The 25,151-nt window shown below is 40.1% G+C and overlaps 1 protein-coding gene across 2 annotated transcripts in view; it reads right to left on the reverse strand.

Moving 5' to 3' along the window:
* MBP (myelin basic protein) overlaps positions 1-23,928 on the reverse strand; it is a 114,356-nt gene extending 90,428 nt beyond the window's left edge. For both annotated transcript variants that reach the window (XM_074899327.1, XM_074899326.1), the window contains exon 1: positions 23,815-23,928. The gene's annotated coding sequence lies outside the window, so the exon portion shown is untranslated. The remainder of the gene's footprint in view (positions 1-23,814) is intronic.
* Positions 23,929-25,151: the final 1,223 nt, after the last annotated feature.

Here is a 25,151-nt window from a genome sequence, read left to right on the forward strand (position 1 = left end):
AGCAGAGATGTTTAAATTCAAGTTAAGTTCGCTATAGGTACCTGCTATAAATTCCTTATGTAGAGATAAAGCTACTTTTTATCCAAAAGGACAAAAGCAACCAGCTGGGTAGCAAGAGCATCGTAAAAGTTACAGAATTCTTTATGCTACCTATTAAATTGAGAAAACTATAAGTAATCCTTTGAGAGAAAAAGACTTCCAAAAAATCTGACACGAATTAGGAAAGAAAATTTATAGTGCCACCATTCTACTGAACCTGATTAGGAAGCAAAACATACATACAAGCCTGTAAATATTAAAATCTTCTACAACAACAAAAATACCTAAATTTTCACTTTAGCCTCAATCTGAAGTCTGCCCGCCTTGACTAAAAACTGAGCACATGGGTCACTTGCAGTTCAGGATGCAAGTGCATCCTGAAGTGTTAAGACGTAAACACCAACTTGCGTTCTTACTGTTGTGAAGAGACCACACTACAGTTTCTACCTGTGCCAATCTTTATGCAATGAGTTGAGTCACTGACTTCAACAGGATTACTCACTGAATGATCTTTGTAGGAACTTGCAGCCAACTATTCAAAAAATCCGAGCTGGAAAGATTTTCATTTTCTTTTTATTATAGTCACCTTCATAACGTACAAGTTGCCAGACTAAGCAGCTCTGTATAAAGCAAAAAAGCAGCTTCCTGCACATACTAACAAGTGTCAGTCAGCTGATCAACATTCTTGTTTGCAGAGGAACCTGTATATGCTTTAGCATTTAAACAGACACAAGCAGGTCATGAAGCTCCAAAACACTGCAAAAACAGAAGTACTGTTAAATGCAATAATAAGTAATAATTCTTTGAATCCAACATGAATCGCATCTAATGACAAGCTGCTGCAAGAGATCGAAGCATGAGATTGAGTTTATGACTGCAACAGCATTTGCCCAAAATATTCCTGACGAAACCCTGCAAGTTTTGTAAATCCTGCAAGATGAAAGATTTTGTACATGAGCTTGAGTCACAAAATGGAAGGGGGGGCACTATGCAGGTCTGCAGCAAAGTACATCACCAGCTCCCCTATAAAACTCCCCATCAAGCCTGTAGGTTTCAGCTTATTTAAACCATCTGAGAGACTCAGGAAATAACAGGCCATGCAAACAAACTGATTTAACAGGACTAAAAGTTTGGAACCATTTCAGCTACCTGGTAACTGTTTTGAGTGAAGTGTGTGAGTTATGGCAGGAAGCTGTGAACCGCCGCTGCAGACGCTGCCAACAGAGTCACCCGGCCACCTCAGCACTATGCTGCAACCACGTATCGAGCTGAATCAGCTCTGCTGCCAAGACCCGGGCACTTCCCAATTGATGACTGATACAGAAATAACTCCAGCTATCCAGACTGCTTCAAGTAATTCCAAAAGCAGCCCAAGGATTTTGCCTAGGGAAATAAAGTGTATCCTCCCATCTATTTACCTTCTTACGGAGTCAAACGGGTAACCTAATGGAAGGCTAGACCATTCTGCTCTCCTGCTTTCTTCACGATAGGAAACCGTATTCCAACTAGCAACAACTACAGAAATGCCACTGCCTTATCCAAGGAGAGAAAGTTCTCCTAGCTGTCTGCCAAACACAAGATAAAAATAAAACCCAAGCAAATACAAAATGGGATGGAAAAACTCAGTCCTACACATCACATACATGTAAAAATACATGTATGCTGGGATCATGTACCTTATTTATCTTCATCTAAACAGCTGATTAAAAATAGGGTTTTAGAAACATGTATCTTTTTTTAGTCCATTCTAGTCTGCCTGTTGAAATCAAATGCATATTTGTAATTAAAAAAGATGTTCTAATCATCTTCCCATACATACATTTCCTATAAAGAAGTTTAAATTATGATTTAGAATTATCACTGAAAGGCAGAAAAATGCTTCTCAGTTTTTTGAATACAACAAGAAATGCAATAGTATCACTTTTTGCAGGTTATGCTGTTTTAACTGCAAAATAGCATTTTCTTACTTGCTCGTAAGAGCCTGAGAAAAGTTCATCCCTTGTAATCATCAGGCTCTATAGAGTGTCCTTCCCCTGTAATATGTCACAGAACACTGTAATTTTTGTATATGCTAAATACAAACAATAAACTTCATCCCAGGAGCTGAACAGCTTACTAATTGTAATTCAGAAGTTACAAGAGGCTATAAGCCAATGCACCTGTAGCACCTTTATTGAACATTAATGGTTACTTTGTACTAAAATACATAAACTACCACATGTAAATCACAGGATGCGGCAAATGGATTCTTAAGTATGATCCTTGAAGAGTAACTTAGTTATGTAAAATAAGGGTTCAATCTTACCTCTTCCTACACACTTAATTATGACTCAACAGAACTACACATAATAACAAAGGTATGCCAGTACTTACATATTTACACGTATCAGAACATAATTATTAGCTTGTCTAGGAATACATATTCACCACAGACTGACGTTGTCAGATAATAGTTCAGAGCTACAATGCCAGATAGATGTAGCAAGTGCTCTTAGTCCTACTCATGAATGGGAGGGCAGTCATAGAATATAAAAAAAGAGGAATTTACTTAAAAGTTCCCACTAAATTAATAACTATCCTTATCCAAGTAAATATTACATTTTACTACTATATCCAGATCTTATTAGACAAAATAGAAAATGTAATTAATTTTAAGAAATGTGCAAGTTCTCTCTAATTTCAGTAGCCCTCTAGCAAAGGCTCTTTATTACAAACTTACCCAGCAAAATGACATGCAAAAGATTTTTTCTTCTAGTGTCAGGTCCAGGTTTCATAGCTTCCTGGGAAGCAAGCTGACACACTGTCCAGCACTGGCTGCCAGCTAGATGGAAATCTCTGAGTGGGCTTTTTTAGGCTCTTGATGTGATATCTCCCTTTGGAAGGAGGCCCTTCAATCTAGCCTTCTTTCAAAACAGATCAAGACACTGGACATGCCTCATCTGTTTCTTCAGAATTCTCTAATCGTAGTAACCTAGTATTCCACACACAAGAAAGAAAACCTCTGGCAGGCACAAGTGAGTGACCTGCAACTAATTCTATCAGCAGCCACAGTCAGGTGCTTCAGAGACAGATGTGAGAAACCACAGAAAAAAGTAACCTGCCTCACGGGCAAACTTCTTCCTAGGAATTCTGCCCTCTTAATTCAAGTGTTAAATCATTTCATAAAATATAGTGCCTTACATTCCTTACAAGTTTCATTGTTATTTAATGCAGATTTTTTTTTTATTACCCACGAAAGTGTACAATCCGTGCTAGAACAAACCTTATTTCATTTTTAAGTTCCACAATGATATTTCCAAGAGAAACCCTTCCTGAAAGAAAAATACATTATTCCAGACACATTTTCATCATGAATGATCAAAAACAACATTTCAGTAGCAACCATAATATTTAAATTAGAGAAGTCACCAGGTATTTAGTACCAATAGGTGCATTTAATCATGCTTGTACAGTGCCTTGCGTATCAGAGTCCTGACCCTCCTGGCCTATCTAGGCATTACAGCAATTTCCATGTTTACAGGCAACCGTATGTGCCTTCGCAAGGATCCTAGACCTAGAAAACCACCCCTCTGAGAGATGGGCCAAGTTCTGAAATGCTGATTATCTGAGAAGGTACTCCCCAGTGCTGGCACAGCTGCTCAGTAATTTACATACACCTCATCTATCACTGCAAAGGACAAGTTTGTTAATTTTCACTACAATTTTCTGCAAACATGTGACACAGGAGAAAGTCTACAACACTGAGATAGAATACATTCCGGGAAAGAACACTGTTGCAAGTAATTTCCTAAAATTGCCATGGAGTAAGACCAGCAGACAGGACCCAAGGTTTATGATCTTTTCCGACTGCTTTGATTGCAGTTTTCTTCTGTCTATTGCCAGCAACAAGGATATTACTTTTTTTTTTTTTTTTCGTAAAAACACGTGATTTTCAGGAATCTCACCTCAGCACAGCTAGGGATAGTCCAAACTTGATTACAGACAACAGTCTGTAAAAACAATTACAATGAAATTGCTAAACCACATATATTTATTTTCTGTAGTTTAGGTTTCTCTTGTTTTAAGTAATAATCTTACCACCTCCAGAGGGAAAAAAGCACAGAGCAATCAAGAAACCACACAGACAAGTATCATTATTTGTTACCAGGAGATTTTCAGTTTTTGAGATCAAGGTACTCTGAAATCAGACAAGACCTAACATCTGTTTTCATATAAAAACAAAAAAAAATAACTTGAGAATAAAAGCTATGTTTGATGACTCACATTTTTTTCCATTCTCTGCTTAGAAAAACAAGACCTCTCCAAATGGTGAATGGTATAGTCTCCCTTTTAAAGTGAGGTAGGTCACCTAAGCTTCCTAGCAAACTCAGCCTCTTTGATGATCAGCGTTTCATTAACACGCTGTAGAGGACTGATGACAAAATGCACACCTGCAGTTCTAAACACACATGAATCAAAGACACTGTATGCTGGCTCTTATCTTCTCGTATTCAGCAGACTGACAAATGGGACAAGATGATGATTCAACCTCTCCAGACACCGTTAACTCTGCTGTGAGAAAACACTGAACCACTATATCCTTCTCAATTATATAAATAAATTTAAAAAAAAGAAAAAACATCTCTGTCCAACCTTTCTCTCCCTCTGTTCTGACTTCATCTATTATCAATCTATACTGTAAACATATCAACCAAGAGATGGGTTTCCTGTAACAGAACAGAGGAGATGGGCTCCTCTGTTACATTTGGCATAAATATTGTTATTACAAAAGGATCCACCTTTCACCATACTCCAAGTTGACTCCCTCTTGGCTCAATCTACTGCTGTAAAATCATGTCCCTCCCTTCTGATAAACACACTGCCAAAGAGCCACAAAACCCAATCTTTCATTTCTGACATGAAAAAAAAATCCTTAACTACATGCTTATATCTCTTACTTTTTGTGCATTATCTTTCTCACTTTTTTGCCTTATCTTTTACTAGTTTGACTTCATGACGTTTCATGCATGACTCTAGAAGTATTTTTAAGTAGTTTGATGGAGACTTAGTCCTCAATATTTTCATTTGTGAGTGTGCTTAAGACATGTAATAAGGTTCAAGATCCATGTGGCAGCCTCCTAACAGGTTACCATTATCTGCAGTCCATTAGCACAAACAAGACAGTTCTCCATCCTGAATCGTTTTCTATGCAAGTTGCAAGTGTCACTTCATGAAGCTTAAGTAAGGATTTGTAAATTCCTCTGCTCATAAATCAATAAATATATTTAAGAACAAAGGGATTTACAATGCTGTAGAGAGGCATTCATGAGCACAGAAAAATTGCTTATCTGGAAACACAGAAACTATGACACCAGTTTGGGATTCTCTCTGGCAATGACACAATGCTTTGCTTTCCTTTCTAAACAGAGAAAGCAAAATTATTTTTTGCTAAGAATAATTGTGTATCTTGGAAATAAATAAATCAATCTCCCTTTCAAATGGAATTTTAGTCCAGGTATTCTGGGCTTTAGTTTTTTAGGTCAGAGGCTCAGCAGGTTACAGTCACTAAGCTGTGAGTTGTTGAACTTGGAATTTTAAATAATTAATGAGTAACAGCAGCAATCCTGGCACTGAAATCTGCATAAGAAACCACTTAAGTCTTTACATCACCCTGATACAATTATTGTACTCCTGTGCTTCTTCAAAATGCTTTCAGGTATTCGTGCCTCTTGAACATTGCACCATTTTATTCAAATCTTGAATTCCATGTACTAATGTTGATTTCCCAACCTTTATCCAGGCTATGCACAAAGACAGTATTGGAACAGTCATTATTGAATTACTATTGAAGAGAACAATGACAGACACAGGGAAAAATTTCTATTTGAACATGAGAATGTAGACAAGACAATTATTTCCTCTTCTTTCATTAGTAAGAAAATCAGACTTTTAATTCATGTTAAAAAAAAGACAAAAGAATGTGACAGGCCAAACACTCGTTTCTTCAGCACAGTTTTCCAATGCAGTTCACCATTTACATCTAATTCAGTGTATAAAAAACCCCCACAACTCAACCCAAAATCTGGCAACATTTCAAAATAATGTTTCAGTAAGGCCTAGCAGTGTATTCACTTTCAAAAGATGATTACTAAAATATACCTCAAATCCACTATATGTTTAAAAGTTAAGTAAGCTTACATGTAATATTTACAGCATCCGTCAAAAGAATATATTGTTGTTGAACAAGTTGCACTTGTAAAGTATGGGGATGAACTATTTTACTTTTATGATTAACTGAATGCTTTAAAAAGAAGAAAATGTTTCAAACACCATCATTAAAATCATGACAGGGTCCACAGCCTTCAACCAAGGAATTTCATTCCAGACAGTATGCAAAGACAGAGAGGAAGTTTCTTCCCCTAAAGGTCTTGCAACATACATATACAAAGCACATGAGTAGGAGGTAAACCTTTCTCCCATATTACAGATATAGAACAAAGGCAGAGATAAGTCAAGGACAATATGTGAAAAATTACTTACGGCCCACTTGAGAAGCTTAAGCAGACATTAGAAACATAAATCCAGAGTTGCAATTCTGAAAACCTCTTCTCAGCTACTACATACTGCTGGAGGGGTCATAATCACAACAGACACCTCATTTCTTGTTTTACAAGTGCTTATGGACTTCAAGTTCTGCCATCAGTCATACAAAACAACACTCCAGCCATGATGACACAGCCAAGCAGCTTCACATCATTTTGTACCAGAACTCCATCAATATACAATGAGGTTATTTCTCTGCCATCCTAGGTCTTAATGCAGCAGACTTTCTCAGACAGAATATGCTAACCATCAGACTCAAGCTTATCACAAGACAGAGTGGAAACCACTGTAACACCCCCCTCCCTGCTTTTTTTTTTTTTTAAACAGCTATAGCAGGAGGTCACCCATACCATTAGATAATAAGCTTATGATTAGCATACTCACACAGGATGTGGGAAACCAGGGATTGTTTTAGAAGATACTGAGGGGAAAGATCAGTCTGACTGAGATCAGTCTGAATTGATCACAGGATAACTGTGAGTCACCAATGTGATCTGACGGGAGAAAATTTTAAAAAGGATAGATAAACAGACCTACATTGTATCATGAGGGGATATTTCCAGTCAAGATAGTGAAGAATTAATGTCATCATACAAGCCACTAGCATAACCTCCCCTAAATACAAGATACAATTCTGGTCAGCCATATTTAAAAACATAAATTTTTTACTAGAATAGATGCAAGGATGGCGAGAGCAGTAGAAGCCTATTATACAGGGATAAAAGCCCGTGACATGTCAAGCCTAAGTAAAGCAAAGCTAAATGGGTGTTAGAAGAGGAGAAAACACATGCAGCCCACATATAAATCTAAGCTGAAAGTCAGAGTATTTCTAAACATCAGAAGAGCAGGGCTCTGGAAGTACCAAAGGGGAATAACATACCTAGCTATGTTCAGGACAGAAAGCAAGAGTCTGCCTACTATTATTTCAGAGACTGCGTGAATGGCATGGTTCTTGCCATGGCAGAACAGCCCAAATGACACAGGCGATTCCTTTTGCCTGAGGATATTCCAGTCTGCATTTCTACAGTGTACCTGGAGCACTGCAGGGTAGTGGGGGAACAGAGAGGGAGTACCTTCTGCTGAACCTGTTCATATACTGACAAATGACTTTAAAAAAAGATAAAATAATCAAAGCCCCAAACAAAATAAAGTCACAAAACCAGCAATACCCTGGAAATGGAGGGCAAAAAATGAAACATGCTTGCTTTTAGCCAGCTGGGTTTCACTGGGGTGTAGGGTATCGGACAAACAGGCTTTATTCCCAGCTCTGAATTCACTGATGAATTCCTGTTCATTTATTTTATCCTGTAAGCGATCAGTATGAAGTACAGGAAAACTAACTCTCTCTGCACAAAGACACACATCTACTGAAGAAAGGGACCATCAACCCCTGCACAAGAGCCTTCACCTTTGCAGCCTGCTCCTTGGAGTGGGAAATGCAGGTCTGAACCCTTTGGGGATGAGACAGAGCTGACCTCCATCCCAAACATAGCATGGTAGGGTCTTGGCTAACCAGCTCTTCTCCAAGTTTGTGGGCATCTGCCCTTAGGAAAGGGTTTCAAGACATACACAAAGCCCACCTCTGCCCTCTGCAGTGCTGGGAACAGGAATAGCAGTGTAACACACTTCTGATGGATACTGACTTCAAGAAGCCATCTGCTTGGCTTGTTAGCTACGTTAGATAATAATCTGGGACATCTAATGCTCAGCATAAGACAGACTTAACGTGCTTTATAGAAGGCTCTTTAAGTCACTTTAACCCCTATTTCCCAAATAACTTACAAACCAACTGGTCTTTTCATGACATTCCTCCAACACTATATTCCAAAATAGTCCTTAAAATCCCTTCCCCTCCTTGAGCACTCTGCAGTAAACGCTCCACCATGGGAAAGCAGTAATGAATAATATTTCTACAGTCTATGACTGAAACTTTATATCACATATATATAAGAAACTCTCCAGCAACAGACATTTGAAACTTGCATGTGTATCATATTGGTTCAATCAATAAAGGTGCCCCTCATCCCACTCCTTAACAGTTAAAATCTTTCACAGAATAGATACTGAGCTGCTGGTTTGGCCGAATTCCCTACCATCTCAACCTGTTACTATCAGCTATACCCACCTATAGCATTCTCAAGCAACAACAGCTCATAGTACTAAAAGTGCAGTCATTAATACAAGTTACTTTCTAAAGTACAAATTACACGAACCAAAAACTGTCATTTAACACTTATATGAATTATCCCTGAGTGAAAACAATGGGTCTTTTATTTAATGTATCATCTTGTTTAAACCAGCTTTTACTGAGATTATAAGGGATCAATCAGTTTACAAGCAATTAAGTTATACTGACAGCTTTTAACTACTTTATAAACCCATTTTTTTAGTGGAAATCCAGCTATTCTAAGTTAGTGGCTATGACTATTTTGAGATGTTGCAGCTGGACCCTTTCACTCCCAAACACATTGGCAATGACCCATGTATGGCACCAGTTTCTTCTTTATGCCAACACTGCCCAGCTGCGGTCCCTGATATCTGGACTGTGACATTTTAAAACCTTACAATTCTGAATGAACGAACTTGCTCTTAGTAAGCAAATGCTACAGTTTTAACCACTATCTTCTTTTGGGGCATCCAATAATTCTAATGCATTACCATTTGTAAGTAAGTATCTACTAGTAAATCCATTCCTTTTTAGTATTTGAGCATCTGCCAAAATTAATGTCAATGTCCAAAACAAAAATACAGCAATGCTGGGGGGGGGGGGGGAGGAGGATTTTTTCCCCATTTATTTCTGAAGCACACAATATTCACTCAGAGAAAATAAAAAAAGAGAAAAAAAAAATCAAACCTCAAAAAATCAAATCAACCACCCTCATCAAAAACACAGCTTTATCCCCAAACCACAGGTTTCATAGTATTCGACAAGAACATTTAAAAGCATAAGCTAAAAGCCCTGCAGACACTGTATGCTTCAAGTTAAGCAAAGTGGAAAGCAATTACCACCACAACTGGGTTTTGGTTTGGGTTGTTTTTTGGTTTTTTTTTAAACATAGCTGCATGTAAACATTTAATCAGTTTGGAAACATCAGAATTTACTTATATTCAGTATTACATTCAATTAGTAACACACATAAATTTCCCTTATCATGCCAGCTATATCATATGAATAAGCCAGTCCTAATGCACTTAAAATTACACTATACATTGGTTGTCTGCTAGAACGGAGAAGGTTTGAAGATCATACCACAGATGCTCTCTCAAATGCCACATGGGGAAGAGGCATAAACAGATAATAATTGAATCAGACACACAGTGATATCAGGCCCAGTGAGACCGGGACATGCACAGGTTGATAAATGAATGGTATGACAACACAGCAGAAGCAAGGGTGCTTAATAATTTTGGTACCCAATTACTATTTTGCTCATTTCAAGTCATGACACTCCTGCAGTAACAGAATCTTGCTCATCACTTGCTTACCCTTTGCACACTGCAGCCTGCCCACACCCAACTTATCAGAGGAGATAGTTTTTTTTCATGCTCACCTCCCCTAACCTGCCTGGCCTTACATGACAAATATGGTACTGCAAGCAGAATGAAATCTTCTCTCTTGGCCAGAAACATGCTATAGATGTCTCACAGAAATGTTACTCAGCCTTCTGTTCAGTGTGAACTCTAATTTCTTGCCTCACTTTTCTCTGAACATAATTTTTATTTTCTGGTTCATGTGAACTGGTACTACTTTTGTGACTTGTCTACTTCGGGCTTCTTGCTACGAATTTCTGTTATGACAGCAATCATAAGAATCTCTCTAATTAGGAGTTAGTCTTGTTCTTTATGACAGGGGTCAAAGTGAAATAATTTAAGTGTATCTTTTAGTTTCATCTAATTATAGCTTCATTTTCAGGAACGAGGCCTCATGAAAATTAGTATTCTATGTAAAGTTGTATCATTAGATCATAAACCATTATTATAAAAATACAGTATCTTAAGAGTGGCTATTTTAGCATTTCTGAATCGCAGCAACCTTTAAATAGAGAACACTTAAAATGCTTAACACAGTAAATGACAGGCAACTTATTCAACTGACACTACAGGAGGAATTTTTATACAAACAGAATGTAATTATAAGATGGAATTGAGTCAACATACCCTAAGTCAACGCCTCTCTCAAGCAATAAAGAAAAAAATCATCACAAGATGATTCAATATCACAAAAAGACATATGCAGAATAACCTTTTAATCTATGTATCATCTATTTAAAATTAGTGTGACAACAAACATTGACGTCTTAAAATCTTGCATTCATTTGATCTTATTTAGGTGGTCTTTTCTTATATAAGCAAGCCTACTAAAGACAATTGTACTGTTTTGCATCAGGTATACACTGCAAAACCAGCTTTCATGCTTCTACATGCCAGTATTATTGCTGTAATGCATAAGTGATTATGAAATTAATTGCTCTCTTTCCAAAGCCCGCGTTATTTTTCTCAGGTTAAAGTACAGAGCTGGCTGATTGTGAAATACCTTTAATCATTTGGCCATCTTCAAATGTAATATTCTACCAATGTCATATTTGCATGTTAATCTTTTATTTGCAGTGATTAATTGACCAAACTAGACAAAAGGAAAATGTGATTTTACACTTCACAAATAATTAAAGCATAAAAACAGATTCCTAAAATCTAAGAGACATAGACACTAAACATAAAAGTAAAAATTTACACATCTAAAACTTACTATGGAGGTATTATTTACCTTCTGGCATCTGACTTTTTCCCCTACATGGATTTGTCAGCGTCAGCTTAGAAATCATCAGTATGATTTTGGGGTACATGTAAGACTGAGTTAAAATACTGACAATTATTTTCAATCTATAACGATTTTTTCCTAAAGTATTAAAGTCTTCATACAATTAAACAGTATTGGAAATATTAAAAACATTAATTATACATGCCATTCAAAACATATAAAACAAATTATTTATGAATCTGCTGGCACTAGAACATTTCTAAACTGTAACTCTTACATTCAGTTCAGCTACTGGTCGTGGAAAAATGTTTCATTAAACATATTTATAACCTTATTCCCAAGAGGTTTTTTAGAGCCTAAATAATAACACAATGAATAAAAATTAAGACCTAAAACATAATGTGTAGTTCTGTACAGCACGAAACCAAGGACAACTATCATCACATGACAAAATTATTTTGATACATGATAAACTACACAGAGCAACCATTGTTCATCAGTAACAGAAAAAGTTGGAAAATTGTCTGAACCAGTAAGGCATGTGGTGCTCATGATAAGATCTCAGAAATACTAAATTCCCAGGAAGTCATTATAAACTTAGTGCTCAGCACAGTACAGTCAGGTTAAATATGTTTGCTTCCTACTACATGCAAATCAAGCAAGTCTCAGTTTTACCGTGGGCCTTACTGCATTTGAGGGTTGCTGGTGTTTTCTGAAGACTACCTAAAAAAAATTACAAGTAATAAGGGAATATCAAAATGGTGATTAGACGAAAAAAAAAAGCCACCACATGACTGGAGGAGTTTAAAAGGCGTATTAGCAACAACAACGACCACCACCAACCAACCAACCACCAAAAAAAAAAAAGATTTAAATGCATATTAGAATGCAAGTTAAGATTTTCTCATACCCTCTCACTGACACTCACATATGTATTTCTTATTACCAAGCTAACAGCAAGATTACAGACCTAAATCAACACAAAAGAGAATTCAAGACAAAACCCACTGGCTATATGGAGGTCATCAATAAAATGATCAAAGCAATATAATTATTAAACTTACTGTCACTTTTGCTGGCACCCTCCTTTCTTATAAATTCCTCACACACAGGGAGCAAGAATCACTCTAGCAGCAACATGTTCCTAACAAGCTTGTTCCCCCAGGTCACATGAAGTCCCAACTCATTCATCACCACATTCCCAAGATGCAGGTGCTCCATCCTGTGACCAGCATGCACTCAGTCACCTACAGATGGAAAACAGCTAGGCATCCAGAAAAGAAAAGCAAGAGGGAGATTATGCACAGGTTACCAAATCTGAGGGATTACAGGAAGAGAAAGCATGACAGTCCAGCCTACTTTCATTGTTTTTTTAGCCTACTCCATATGTTCAGACATACATCCACTTGGATGTCATTTCTGGGCATATGAAGGAGGTGGTGGTGCTTGGGAATCACCAGCATGGATTTACCAAGGTTGAATAATGCCTGACCAAGAGGACTGCTCTCTGTTGTAAAATGAAAGGATCTGCGGATTAGAGATCTGCTTTGAATTTAGCAAGACTCCACAATGTCTCCCACAGCATCTTTGCACTTAACCTGATCTAAGTACAGTCTAGATGGGTAGACTATTAGACGATAAAAACCCCTATCTCTATCATTGGGCTCAAACAGTAGCTCTTAGTGGTTCACAATCTGCCTATAACCTGGTTACAAGTGGATTGGTTGGGGGCTTTACCTGTTTAATATCTTTAACAGCAACCTGGCAGAGTGTGCAGAACGTTCAATCAATCTGCAAAACACCACCAGAGTTCAGGGTGTGGCTGATACACTGCAGGGCAGGGTTGCCATTCAGAACAATTTAGATAGGGCTGACAGAAACATCCTGAGAGCATAGCCTGAAGACTAACTTACTGGTGAGAAGCTCTGCTGGAAACAACCTTGGGGTCCTGGACAACAGTAAGCAAGGCATGAATCAGCAGCCCACTTGGCAGCCATGAGAACTAACAACATCCTGGGCTTTGACAACAGAAGCACAGCCAGTGGGCAGAGGGAGGCAATTGTTCTGTTTCATGCATGTTCCATTATTCTGGTACCTGGACTACTAAGTCTACTTTTGGATCCCCACTATGAAGCAACAGTCAACTGAGGCAAGTTCAGAGAAAGGCCACAAAGACATTTGGCGGCTGGAGCACGTGCCCTGTGAGGAGAGAGGCTGAGGACACTGGTATTGTTCAGCCTCAGGAAAGCTTTGGAGCACCTAATAGCAAATTTCCAGTATCTAAAAGTGAATTGCTAAAAAGGTTGAGCCAGGCTTTTTACCAAGGTGCATGGGGAGAGAACAATGTCAACTGAAACCAGAGAAGTTAATAAGTATTTATTAGATAAGGAGAAAAAAATACACTATGAGGATAATCAAGCATTGGAACAGGTACCCTAAAACAGTGGAAACTCTGTCCTTGGAACTTTTCAAGGCCTAACTAAACAAAGCCCTATGTTGCTTGGTCTGCTCTTACGAGTGACCTCGCTTCAGGCAGAAGGATGGACTAGGGACCTCTCAAAGCCTCTTCTAACCTGTATAATTCTATGAAGCTACGTTGGAATTGCGTACATATGTTACGCAGAGCATGCACGTTTAGGCACAATGCATCCAGGAAGACAAAAGAAACTTCAGGCATACTTGAAACATGCTGTACAAATGATCTATGTACTCGCAGTAAACTGAACACCTTCACTATTGTCTGAATTGTATGCACTTAGGCAGATAAAAGAACCGCATATCCATGTAATTATTTAGTTACGCGACTGACAAGGGCTGCACAGCACATGTCCTTCAAAAGCTTGACTCACTGAGCCAGAAAGAATGAACAACTTTAACCACAATTAATCCTAATTCACTTAGTAGCACTGCAGCTGTAGGGGGGAAGCCACCAAAACCAAAAGCTAACTATAAATAAGAAGAGACTACAGGTACAGTATATGCTTCAGGGCTGATACAAGAGTCTCTAATGGTAGAAAGTAAACTGCAGCTGAGAATTCTGAGTATGATGCTACTCAGTGCTGTACCAGATAACTCCATTAAATCAAGGAGCACACTTTTATTGTTGCTATGTGCTCTTTGTGGCCTCACTAAGGCCTAATAGTTGGACAAAATATTACTCACAGAGATGAAATGTACAAACCATTTACAATAAAAGGCCAATCAAAACTACTGAAAACTACTCTGCAACCCTTCTTGTGCTTTCCAGGGACATAAGGAACTATTATAATACTTGTGGCTACAATTCCAACCTTTAGTTAGAACCAAATTTCTTCCTATACTGCTTTCATTAATAAAGAAAATTGTGGCACTCAGGAGTTAAGTATTAAGGTGAGGAAAAAAGCCACACAACCAAAAACCCAAACCCAATTACCACACCACATACAAAGCTTTTTACCACAGAAGGAGAATAGAATATTTCACAACCCACTCTAGAAGTCAGCCAAAATTTAAGACAAATTTTTCAACACCAGCAGTACTGCATTCAGTTGAAAAGCACCTACTAAAATTCCCATTAAAACAATGACAACCTGTGAGCTTGTTATGTGTTCTTTACCATTTGACAAGAGTATCTTTCTGAAAAACAAAAACAAAGCCAAATTATTGCCCACCCTCCAGGTGCACAGTGCTGAGTCAGGCTATGCTGATGAAAGCTATGCAGAAGCTTATACTTACCTCTTTTCCACAAACAAGTCAGGGCAAAGTAATAGTACAGATAAAAGATTACGAAAACCAAGCCAGGGAGTTTCTATTTGTAGAAGCTACACACTTTGTTTAGTAAGAAGTCTCTCAATACAGTAACTTCCACCATCTGGGGAAAGAGTCTAAGAGTCAAAGGCCCAACAAGAGCTAAAATAAAAGACAATTTCAATTGTTTTCCTTTAAGTCAGTGCCAATTATTTGAGCAGGTATATTAACCTAAAAAACAACTAGGAATAAAACATCACTGTATTGTCTTCTTCACAAAAACAAAAAGCTGACTTAAAAAATGAGAAAAGTTTCTGCCCATCTTTGCTATCACCAATTTCACTAAAATATGAAGCACACCACGCAACCATTTCCACAAGAGTTCACCATTGTCTTTTGGTCAGACTTTCAGGCGTTGTATTTTCCTTCTTTGAAGTAAGCAATGTAGAGATGAAAATGCCTCAAATCGAATTGCTGACTATTTTTCAGTGACCATTTCCGTAAAGAGCAAACTAAAATGGGATCACTGTGTAATCTGACAGTGGATTTTAGTATTTTAGGAGATTATGGGTTTTGCTCCTATTTTAGCTCTCTGGAATGCGTGAGCTGTGTCAAAACACTACAAATGCAACACAATAAGGGTCAGAAAGTTTCCTGTTCCAATGATTACATCATTCTTTGTGGATAAAGCTTCAAGGGACGCATCCATCTCCAAACTTACTGCTTTGTATTGTTTCATCAGTATTGTATCCCATACCACAGGTCTACCGAAGACATCAGCCTGTTATTTTCCTTGTCTTGGCTTCAGCCTTTGCTGCCATGTTTTTCACTGTAACAAGTCCTTTCTGGACACAAAGTTGTACAGCTGTCCTTCACAAACAAAACCAACAGATGCGCAAATCCCTCATAATTCCTTCTGTACCTTCTTAACGGGACAAGTATATGATTTTATTTTAATCACTGCAAGCTCTGTCTATGGTAGCTTTTCAGGTGATATTCCAAAACTATTTTTCATCCAGAGAATTAACAAGATGTGACATGAGAATTTAACTAAGGATTTTATTTTTTTTTTAAATCAGAAGAGGGATGCTGACATCTGGAAGATAACAATGATGGAGAAAGATAAGTGAAAAGCATTACAATACATAAGACAACATCATAAAGCAATGTTTTGCTATTAACCATGAGACATTGTGGAATTAACTGTGATCCCAGAAGCTGACAAGTTTCTTCTGAGATGAGCTGAGAGTCGAGGTTACTTAAGGAATTTGTCATGAACTCCAAGAACACTTCTTGGAAGGGAGTACTATGGGAAGCCAACAGAAGTTCTCAATATATAATTATTAAATATATTAGTCAGAAAAAAAAGGCTGTGAGCTAGGGATATGTTGATGACACTCAGGTTTATAGACAGATTTTAAGGCCATAGGACAGTAACAACGGTAAAAAGGATCTGCAGAATTGCTGCATTAAAGAACCAAAAGTCTAGGCTGTATCTTCATCAAGACAGACACTAACCCAGCCAATACAAACCCTGAGGAATGAGTGAGATTTGGTCAGTTGTAATGGACAAACTGAAAGTGACACTGTTAGGTTGGTGAGGAAGAATACTTGAGGAGACAGAAAAGACCACCTCTACCACTTAATGCACCCAATCAGCATTACCAACCTGAAGCCACTCTACCTTACTACAGTTTGTCTATCTGACATCTAGCAAGGAAAACTAGAAATGTAAATATTAAGTACAATTGTCCTTAGGGCTCTGAGGCTATCGTTACAGTAGAAACTATGATTTTACTGTGACAGTTTTACCAGTGAAACACCTTATCCCCAAAGACGAATCTCCCTCATGGATGCCTTCTTACCACCATACCACCACTTTGGCAATAGCGTGCCTAGACACAACAAAAGCAGCAGCTATACACTGTCCCCTGAAAGACCCTTGGATACCCAGAATATGCAATTGCCTTCTAATCTGGAAACTATCGTGACGCAATTTATAACCAAAAAAAAAAAAAATGGCAGGGCACTAACCACTATACCACAGCTGTATTTCAGGGCTTTTTGAGTCTTTGGAGGACAAATACATTCTCATTGAGATGAGAGGATCCTGTTGCACTACACAAGTCCTCAATCAAACCTAATCAGTTGCATATAACCATTATTTCTCATGGTCTTGCATGTATTCACAAGACTGCAATCAAGAGAACGGACTCAAAAATGAGCCAGGTACAACAAACATATCAGTATGTTTGATAACAATGTTCTCTCTCCAGTATTTTCTGAAGAATCTTTTCCAGGAAGTCAAGGATTAAAAGCAAACATTAGGATCAGGTACAAAGGTTGTAAACAATACATAAACTTTTTCCAGAACACCTTTATGTGTATCTGTTAGTACTGATCTCTCATGCTGCCAAGCCTCTTTTTTCAAGTGTCTGAATTCCAAAGATAGCTATAACTTGTCCAACTGCATTGTTTTACCTGAATTTTGTGACTTCTAAATAAGAAATAAGACAGGAGCAAACATATTTGCACTTGTAATCCAGAGATTTCAACTTTTTAGCAGAAGCCAAAGATAATGTACCAGGTAAACATATAAAAATACACTACATGCCTGAAGTAATTTTAGGAATATATATATATATTTGCTTTGATTTTCTTTTCCCTCTCACTTTCAAATCGTAATAGTCTGATGAAATTAAGAACAAGAGAATCTAGCATCTATCTGGAAAGGCTTTCCCAAAAGTTTAATAAACTAAATATTAAGAACTACAATAAGAACTACAATTATACACTAAGAAATTTTGTAAGTGTTGGAATAAAAGACAAAACCGCAAGTTTTAAAAACCATCTTTCCTTCCAATGTGCAAAAGAAACGTAGTACAGCTGATGTATTGACTAAAAATTGCTGACATTTAAAAAAATATTAATATAAAAATCAGTTGTACCTTCAATCACAGTATTTATGTAAAAAAAAAGATAATTTGATTTGATCAATCTTTTCAGATTTATTACTTTGTTTCTCCCCTTTGAAAGGCCTTACAGAAGCTTCATAGCTTCAGGGAGGAAAAAAAAAAAATAATTAAAAAGTCATAGCGAAGTAAAGATTTAGAAAACTGACTTCCCTACTGAGTTATTTCAAAATTGCTTCAGGACAGAACAAAAAAACTGGCTGGAAATTTCCATGTTATTTCTTGTTTTTTTCTCACTTGCCCTTTGTGTGGGCTTTCCTGGGATATGTCCAAGATTTACAGCTATTCCAAGCAACCGAGCTGGGATTTCACAGTTACTGCAACTGATGCAAGAAACCTCATAGGAACGATCTCACTTTTTATTAACCAAAGAGTTCTCCAATTATTTTTAACTGAGCATTTTAAGCAGCATAAAGCTTTTTCCCAAATATGAGAAACCCAGAACATTAAAATCTGAATACTGTTGCCCGGAACTGTTTAACTTACCTGCTATTTAGAAAATTTTTAATCACATAGTGGTTCATAATAGGTTCTGAATCCCTTAAAGAAAACAGTAGGAAGTCGTATGTCAATCTCTACAGAAAAGTTAAACCCAGGATGATCCACCTTTTACAGAAGGGTCACTCTGCAAACCTCTCAGCTAAGAAGATGAGGTGCAGAAAATTGAGACGAGTGACTGATATCTCCTGGATATCAAGAAAATGTCTTTTTTAAAAGAACAAAAGACAAACTCTGCAACAGCTGGCAAATCAAAAAACTAGTACAGTTTGTTCTTCAGAAAAGTTAATGAATTTGCTAATCTTCTACATAACTAATATCAAAATTATTTACTATTATACCCAAAAGCTCATGTGACACAAGGATTCAACGATGATTACATTTGATATCTGTATGGTAATTGGATGGTAGGAGAGAGAAATTTCTTCACATGCTACTAATACATGAAAAAAAACAGAGGAACAAATATAGAAAATCCATAGTGATTTGAATGAGATGAGTAAGTAAAGAAAATCTAAAACCAGGTGTGACATAGCCTTTAACATCACTGAATATGTAAGATTATACACTATCATTGTCTCGCTGGGGCGAGCTGACAATGAAGTTTTGTGCAACTGTTTCCAGCTACAGCTACTTCTACAGTGCTTACACTAAAAATACTTTGTGTAAATTCTCCAGTGGGCAAAACCCCTAAAGAACTAGATTTCAATTGTGTCATTTTAATTTATGATGCAGTCAGTATCACAACACTGTGTTCCTTTAGCTCAAACGCAGCATTCACATGTTGTTCATCGGGGTGAGAACAATCTGCCTGCAGAATGATTAGTAAAGCAAGACCCCGAACTACGACTGAAGGCTACAGTAATACAGTACTAATGCAGTCTCCGCTGAAGTCAGCCACTGCCTTTGGCAACTGGATTGGTCTCACAGAGACCAACTTGTTTATTTTATACTGATTATCTAATTAGGTCCAAATTAAGCAGTCTGTGCAGAAGCCTGGGTGCCCCAGAAAACGGGTATTAACACAAGTAACATGCAAATAAAGTACTGGAGCCTACTGTTATCTCCCTGAAACTCCAGTTGTACAAGTTATTTGAGCAGTCAAGCTCTAAAGCATGTATCCTTTATCTGATTCTTTTTCCATTGTTTGTTAACTTTTTTTAAAAAAAGAAAAAATGTATAAAGTCAGGCTTCTTCAGAAATGGCAGCGTCCTGCTGATTTTTTCTTGAAAACACCTAACAACTCTGTACAACTGTAATGACTTTCCCTTTCCACCTTCAAAAAAGCATTTTAAAGAAGCCAGACAAACCACCTGTCTTATAAAAGACTATCAACTGGCTGTATTCAAAACTGCATCTAAAAGTTTCTGACCTACTGCTGTTCATGACTGGTGTCCTTTATTTAAGAGACTCACTACAGAAAACACGGACCAGAGCTTCAACATGACATCTTGCCTGAGAGAAAAATTATTCAGGTAATGAAACACCACAGGACTGGGCACCTCACCAGTGATCCAGAAGACTCTGTTATCCTTTAATCCATGACAGTGTACACTTTAAACCTGTATGCAAGACCAGAGTCTTAGACTGCAAAGTTTCCAGCCTTCTCCTCCATTAAACACTGGTTATGCTTTCAATGCTTTAGCCAAAGAATACTGCATTTCAATCACATTAGTCTGCATATTGTGTTAACTGTCAAAAATTGTTGTGTTCTCATGTAAATTAAATTGATTAGTTCTGGTAAGTAAAAATTTGAACCAAACTGCTCAGGTTCTAATATATGGGCACTTGTCTATTTTCACAGCTCTGCTTTTTGGCAGGTAAGAAGTTAACAGAAAACAGGTAGCATATTTTGAACACTTAACTTTTGCTATTTATGCTGCAAGTAAGTATGAGATGTGGATTTCATTTTAATCTGCCTTCTCTCAACAGTTCATAATGAAAGTGTTTCTTTAGTCATAACAATCATGTAGCAGAGTAATCAGAGCCTAAACTATAACAATATGTTCTGTTTGTTGGAATAAATAACTGAAGAGGCTATTTCAATCATATGCGTACTTTATATCGAGTACTGAGTAAAAAAAAAAAAAATAAATAAATCACAAGAATAATAAACAGAAAATCTGTGCATACACAGCGGTACTGAGACACAAGCATCTATTTTCCAAATTCCATGTTTTTACAGGCAACACCAAAATAGAAAACACTGGCATTCCCCTAGGATGGGTTGCTCTCTTGCCTGATCCTACCATTCCGTGTACCTTCATTTCTAATCCAACACACCTTTAACACTCGTCTTCTCAAACTCTCAGAACTGGAAAGAACTGGAAGCACATCCCAATTATGCTACCAATTCAGAGGGTGGCTAATGTCAAGTCTTGCTTCTTGACATACCTTGAAAACAGATATAATCCTTCTCTACATGTGCAGGATATTGACTCTGTGAGTTTTGTACTTCTGACAAGCTTGTCTTTAAAAAGGATGTAAGACCTTAGTTGATTAGAAGTCCAAATATCATATGGGAACCAACTTTATAAGGAATAAAGCCCAATGCAAGAACAACTTTGTCATGAAAATTTTCATGAATGCACAAAATTTAGCAACTAAGAATATAAAACTATTTTTAAGTCATGTGCTGCAATTTCTATTATAAAGAGGAGGGCCAAAATACAATCACTACAATAATGATAGTAACATTCACTGCCCCATTCATAGTAATTAACATTACAAAACAGGGGCTTTGAAAGTTTGTGTACATTTGTTAATTGTACAGCATGGCATAAACTCTTAATTTCTATTCTTAATTCTCTACTTATTACAAATCCAGTGAAGGTGACAAAAAATTACATCTTACTTATGGCTGTCTCCCAATTTAGTGAAAATTAATTGAATCATTTCCTCAATATACATTAGAAGAGCATAACGCTCTGCCTTTTTTTTTTTTTTGGTTGCTTTTGTTATAAATATCAAGCTTTACTTTAGATGGATTATCTCAGAGCCTAATGCACGAACATTGCTTTGAAATTTAATATCCATTAATATAACTTCTGTGCATGGGCCTTTGCAAACTATAAACTGTCCTTTGACCATCTTACTAGTGATCAATAACACCTATAAAATCCTCAATCTGGTCACCTATTTCCTCAGATACCTATTATCTTACTAACGGCTTCAAAAGATACTGTATAAGATCAAAGAAAAAAAACAACGAACTTTGTCAAGCACAAAGGCAACAGTTCTACTCAAGAGAATCCTTGAGCCACAGCTGCCTGGAGAGAGAGTACGCTGGGGAAGCATCACTTGCAAGCTTTCCCTATCATGGTCCTCTCTAGGCACCTACTCGTGGCCTCTTGCCAGTAGAAACTCTGGTACATCCCAGTGTGGCATTTTCAATGTTCTCATACGTGCTCTTTAGAATAATTCAGAATGCATACGGCACAGCTCATGTAAAACACTAGAAGTATATAATTCATGATGCTTGACAGCTCCAACAGACTCATACCAGTTATCACTCTAAGAGCATTTAAAGACATCAGAGAACTGTTTCCTACTTAACTGCCAACAGTAATCAAGTCATTAACATAAAGCAAGACTGTTCTCTTACTCTGTTATTATTTACCTTGACTGACAGGGAGCACTTCACCATCCTTCCAGCCAGGTATTTCAAGCCTTTATACACAATCACCGCACAACCTACAGGTTAACTTTTTTGTACCTTTGTCCATAGACACAAAATTGTATTTATTAACCTCAGCATTTTAAAAATAATTAGCGGGTATAGCAGAAATGAAACAATGCAACATGCATGCTGTCACTCCTGATCACCTGAGACTCAATGCTGGTCCCACTGCAAAGGGAGGAAACTTCAGTTTCTCCACAAGAAAGTCTTGATTTTCAGTTTTGTTTTGTTGTTTGTTTGGGTTTTTTTAAATCAACATTACTCCAAAGGTAGCATCTGATATATTGAAGGACAAACATGATGCCCACAGAAAATACCATTATGTCTGACCTACTCAAAATTACAAAAATACATGTTTACATCCTTCCCGAGACAAATCCTGCAGCGATTTTCAACAAGTCCCCACCCGCATACGAAGAAACTAAAACTGCTGCCTTCGCTACCGCCGCAGCCCACCACACACACACACACACAAACAAACCCCGGTTATTTTAGACGCTGCCAAAGCCTCCACGCGAACCGCCCAGCCGGTGACACCCACCAAAGGTTGGCACCTTCCAGCCGAGCCGAGATGAGGGGAGGAGGTGGCGGGCCCCGGCGCTGAGAGGAGCCGGGGCGGGAAGCGGCACAGCGGCACCTCGCAGCCGCAGCCCGGGCCCCGCCACCGGGCGCGCTTCACGTTTTCCCCACAGAAACTTCAAGGAAATCCCTAGTAGGAGCCGGTGAGTGCCCGGGCGCGGACTTGGCGGGGGCGAGGGGGGCAGCCGGTAGGACGGCAGAGCGGGCAGCACCTGCCCCGCTCCTGTGATCTCCGCCAGCGCTTGGCCACGCCGCTTCGCCCCGTGATGTTAAAAAAAAAAAAAAAAAAAAAAAGAGAAGTTGGCCGTTGGGCTCCAGGCACGGCCACCATGTGGAACCGGAAGGCCACGGTACCGACTTCGGGCCTCCAGCTGCCGGCCGGGGCGCGACAGACTGTGCCACCCCCCGCCCGGTTATGTAACGCCCCGGCACAGACACCGCCGGGACGGGGAAGCTCCGCGCCCGCCCGCGGCGGCGAGGAGGTGAAGGAGACCCCTCCGCGGGGTCGGGCGGCCCTGCACCCCCCAGCCGTCCCGCCGATCGCGCTGGGCCGCCCCGGGCACCGCTCGCCCTGTCCGCAGGTACCTGTCCCGGAGGCGGAATCAAGGGGAGGAGGAGGGAGCCCGGGGGCCAACCTACCGGGCTGTGCCGGCGCCACCTGCTCCAGGTGTCCCGCCGAGCCCCCTGCTCGTCCCGCCGAGGAGGAGGGACGCGGGGCACACACGGCAAAGAGGAAGAGAAGCAAGTCCCAACGCTACCCACCCTCCCCCCCTCCGCCTCCTCGGCCCCGGGTGAACCGCTCGTTCTACCGCCTCCTTCCCCGGAGCACAACAACAACAAACGCGGCGGTGAGGGGGGGGGTGTCCGCCAAGCCCCCAGCCCGTCCCGCTCCCCTCCCACAGGGCTCCCCTCCGCCAAGCCGCCCGGAGAGGAGGAAAAGAAAAAACTCCAAAATAATAAAGGGATAAATCACAACGCACCCGGTGTGTCCTCCTGGGCTGCGCGCTCCGGGAGCTGCATGCAGCGGGGGCAGCCGAGGTGCGGGAGGGCAGCAGCACCCCATATACACCCCCCGCCCCGGACCTGTGCCCGCCACCCACCGGGAGAGGCGGCGACGAGGTGCGGGGAGAGGCGGGGACGGAGCGCGGGTGGGTCCCTCCCGCCCGCCGCCACAGCTGCGCTTCCTCCGCCCCGCCGGCCAGCGAGGAGATCCCCCCGCTCGGTGTCGGCGGGTTGTTGGCTCGCTCTCTCCTGCCCCACGACCCTCCTCGTGAAATCACGGCGGCGGCCCCCGGTACCTGCGCGGAAGGCGCGCCGCTCCCTCCCTCCCCGCCGCCCGCCCCTCGCCGCCTCAACCAGGAAGAAGCAGCGGGCGAGGGCACCCGCCGTGCCCCGCACCCCCCCCGCCGGCAGCGGCGGGCGGGACAGGGCCCCCCGCGGGAGAAGGGGGAGCGGGAGCCCGTCACCCTGCCCGGGGCGAACGCCGCTCTCCTGCCGGTTAAAGGGGCCGAGCGGGCTCGGCACACCGGGAGTTGGGCTCGGCTCCGGCCAGGCGAGCGGTGGCAACCTGCCTGCCCGGGCCGGGCGCCCGCCGCTCTCTCGGGCCTGACGGAGCGGCTGCTCGCCCCGTAGCCGGGCCTCGTGGGGTTGGAATAAACCTGGCTGACTCCTTGGGGGGAGGAAGCTATCTGCAATTTTAGACTCAAAGTCACGCACCCGCAACGGATCCCCGGGTCACGTCGTGCTGTGCCGGGTCTGAGCCCGAGCCCCGGGGCGCAACGCGCCGTTTCGGGGGGACCCCCCGCTCTCCGAGGGGCTGCCTGCAGGCCCGTGACTCGGTGTCACGCTGGCGTGAGGCGCGGGCAGGCTTCGGCCACCTGCGTGGGAAGAAGTTTCGAAGCCTGAACCCCGAGGGTGGGGCTGCTTGGGGAAGAGAAACTACCTTTTGAATTTCATCTGGTTTTTGGGGGGGGAGGCAGTTCACTTTTATGAATACTTGGGGTAAATAACATTTGTTTCCATCCTGTGCAAAATCGCAAACGTAGGAAGTTAATTTATAGATAGTTGCTTTTTTTAAGAAGTCACTTTATTTAGAAGGTTCACTGGTGATCACTGTATTTATCTGTTGGACTTGTCAAGTGCTTCATGTTTAAACCTCAACAGATGGAGAGTTATGAAGTCAGCTACCCACAAATTCCTCAATACATAATTCTTTTTTGCCTTACTATTCCTCTTTGAAGATGGAGGAGGTTTTAGAAAAATACTTTGGACCAGATTATAAATTGTATGTTCAAATGGATAAACAGTATGTATGTTG

The sequence above is a fragment of the Athene noctua genome, chromosome 2 (genome assembly GCF_965140245.1).
Source record: "Athene noctua chromosome 2, bAthNoc1.hap1.1, whole genome shotgun sequence".
Classification (NCBI taxonomy): Eukaryota; Metazoa; Chordata; class Aves; order Strigiformes; family Strigidae; genus Athene; species Athene noctua.